Genomic DNA, 3,266 nt, shown 5'->3' on the forward strand with positions numbered 1-3,266 from the left:
AGCTCAAGGTCACAAGGTGAAAGGTCAAGGTCACTTTTTCAGGGGACACGCCTCCTGCAAATGATCAGAAACACTTCCAGCACGACCGCGTTTTACAGTTCTTAATGACCTTGACCTTTGACCTGACCTTTTCGAGAAAAGGTGGGCAAAGTCAATGCAAGTGGTTTCGCATCCCTACAATTAGTTGTTTTTTGTATTTGAATTTTTTGTGATATTTAAAAAAAACCACGTTTGACTTTTTCTCAGATCTGAAATGCGAAACCTTTCGTCTTTCAGAGATCTGGAACAACTTTCAAACCGATAGCGACTTTTTGGCGAACGCGTCGAGGTTTCGAAACGTGCGGTGTTTCGTCACGGAGGGTCGAATGACCCTGCACCCCGATGCACTTTTAAGCTTTTCAATATGTCGTGGATCAAAAATTTCACTTTGCTTACGGAAGAAAAATAAGAATAAGAACGGATATAAACAGAACAAAATCAAAAGGCCTTCGAAATTATATCTCGCAATGTTTCAGCTGTTTGGAATCAATATGCAAACATTTTGGCATTTTTATTCTGCTGATTGAAAAGTATGTTAGTCGTGATAGGACGCTCAATCATGTGTGATTTAAAAACGAGAGTATATAGCCCATTGTTGTTTGGTTAACTTTTAATGTTCCTAGAGGTTTTTTAGAAACTCGTCTAAAAAATCACAAAATTGAAATAAACAATATTTACGTTGGATCTAACAATAGTTTCTTGTACTGTTTAAAAATTAGAACCGGGAAATATTTAGTTCAATACAAACACTGGCCATTTTATTAACGTTGAATCAAACAGATTTAAACATTAGAAAATACAATAACTAAAAAATCAATATTTTACATATGCAAATAAAAAGTAAAGTAAAATCTATTATTCAATTAAAGTATACCCTTGAGGAATCAGCAAGATTTTAGTTCCCCGAGAGCAAGTCTTTTTCCCGAGGATTATATACCTGACATTTGTCTAATAAGGGAATAAAGTTGTAATTTACAGTTACCATTAATGCAAACGTATGAATTGCCTGCTTTGAAATTTCAAAGTACTGTCTCAATTAACTTTCTCCTCTATTAAGAATGTGCTCTCGAAAAGCTCTATCATTTGAATTATCTCATTGAGTGTTCTAGAGGGAATGTAAGTTTGGACAATTATTCATTGTTATTCATTGAGTTGTTCAATTGTTTTTTACGCTAAAAATAAGGAAATTTTAAAAGGATGCGAGTTTTTAAAATTGTTTACACATGGGCTAGGCATGATGGTATACTCAAAATAGAAATTCATTATTAGGGGAATATACGTTAATAAAGTTAACAAAATGTGCAACAATAGGATGAAATGCATAACGATAGCGTGATCGATTTCTTTTTGTACTTAAGATAAATCACTAAAGATAACCCTGAAGTGTTAAGGAGTTTCATCTTCTTTCAGGTGAACACTATTAAATATTAGAGGCTGAATTTTTTTTTAGAAAATATTTAATCGGTTGTTGCAAATTCATTTCTTTCCTTCTTTCTTTCAACATTTAAACTCTCAGTCCTCTTTTGAATTTCAGATTTGACTAATCTCTTGCACTGGGGCCTGGTTAATAATTTGTCAATTTCCATCAATTCCTCTAAACTCCATGGATATTCTTGAACAAAAATTCCGACTTCTTTCACAGTGAAATCATTCTTTCTGAACAAATTTGGTTCTAAGGTAATTCCTTGCTTTAATATTTCTCTTGTTAAGGCTGTCATCTCCATCGTACAAGATCTTATTAAGGCATCTTTCAAATCTGCCTGGTCTTGATACTTTTCTCTCTGAAGAACCTCTATACAAGTCTGCTCATCTGAAACAAAAATCAAATTGGAAAATATTTGGAATGGAATCTTGGATATCAGATTGAGCAAATCTTTAACGATTGGTCGTTTTCTTAACCGGATGGCTGTTTGCAAGAAAGACAGTAAATCCTGGTCACTCCAGCCTGTTTCATTCAGAATACTGCTAAAAACTTAATTTTTCTCAGTAACATTAAGAGGACTTCTAATGATCAAGCTTTCAACAAATGAGGCATCTATCAGGTTCTTACACCCCAGCTCATTGAATTTAGAGACAAGATATGGAGGTCCATTTGAACAGGCAACAAGATATGCATTCTTGAGGTGTCTGTAAGAATACACCTTGTCTAATTTTTGAAATATTGTCTCAATAAGCTCATGAGTTAATCTGTCCCCTGGCAAACGCTCTAAAACTTTAAAAACATTTGTGGGGTTTAGTTTCATGTGCCTGTTCTTCAAAATACTTTGAAGAAGATCATGATCTTTTTGTTCAGCTGCTTCATCAAAGTACTTTTGTAATGTCTTTAAATCCGTTTCATCTTTTAGGAATTCTATACGCTCCTTGTCCTCAACAAAAGCATCGCAGTCGTAAAAATGACGAGAAACAGCCTTCACAAAATCACCATTGTCGTTGAAATGACGAGAAACAGGCCAGCGTTGACTTAAGAAACCTAAATCTCCTTTTTGTCTTTTTATCTTTTTGTCTTGGCACGCTCTTCCTGATCGATGTGATGAATAAATGCTTTGTATATCCTTTCTACCGGGTCAGCCTCCTTTAGAAAATCCACATAAGTTAGGTTTCGTAACAGTTTTGGCATTTCGTCGACAGTTTCCAACATAACAGGAATAATGCAATGTCTCTTGTCCTGGGTGCATTTCCGGAACGCTTCTTGTTGTTCGTACCAACACCAACCACTTTTAATGAAGTCGGGACTGATCAACATTAACACTTTGTCTGATTTCTCAATCGCAAAAGAAATATTGACTGCGATTTCAGTTCCTGGAAGAAAGTCCCTATCAGCAAAGCAGCATTTGATCTTAAACCTTTTTTCCAGGTCTTTCATTATCGTTTTGGCTGCCTGTGTGTTTTCAGAACTGTAAACAATAAACAGATCAAATTCTTGGTTAGACATTTCTATTCAACTGCTAAATATATGTACACATATGAGATAATAAATTTGAATTTTAAAAAGCGCATTCTTGTATAGCACACACACACACATATATATATATATATATATATATATATATATATATATATATATATATATATATATATATATATATATATATATATATATATCTTCCTGTAATCAAATATATATTTGATTTGAACATATTGCAATTTTAAACACTGGGTTAACATCCTCGTTCAATTTCCCCAATTTACTTTTGTTCATTAACCATAAGTAGGCACATATCTACTTA

At 33.7% G+C, this 3,266-nt stretch overlaps 1 pseudogene; it reads right to left on the reverse strand.

Moving 5' to 3' along the window:
• Positions 1 to 811: 811 nt before the first annotated feature.
• Positions 812 to 2,976, reverse strand: LOC128192029 (uncharacterized; annotated as a pseudogene).
• Between the last annotated feature and the right edge of the window lie 290 nt (positions 2,977 to 3,266).

Source organism: Crassostrea angulata, chromosome 7, assembly GCF_025612915.1.
Source record: "Crassostrea angulata isolate pt1a10 chromosome 7, ASM2561291v2, whole genome shotgun sequence".
Lineage (NCBI taxonomy): Eukaryota > Metazoa > Mollusca > Bivalvia > Ostreida > Ostreidae > Magallana > Magallana angulata.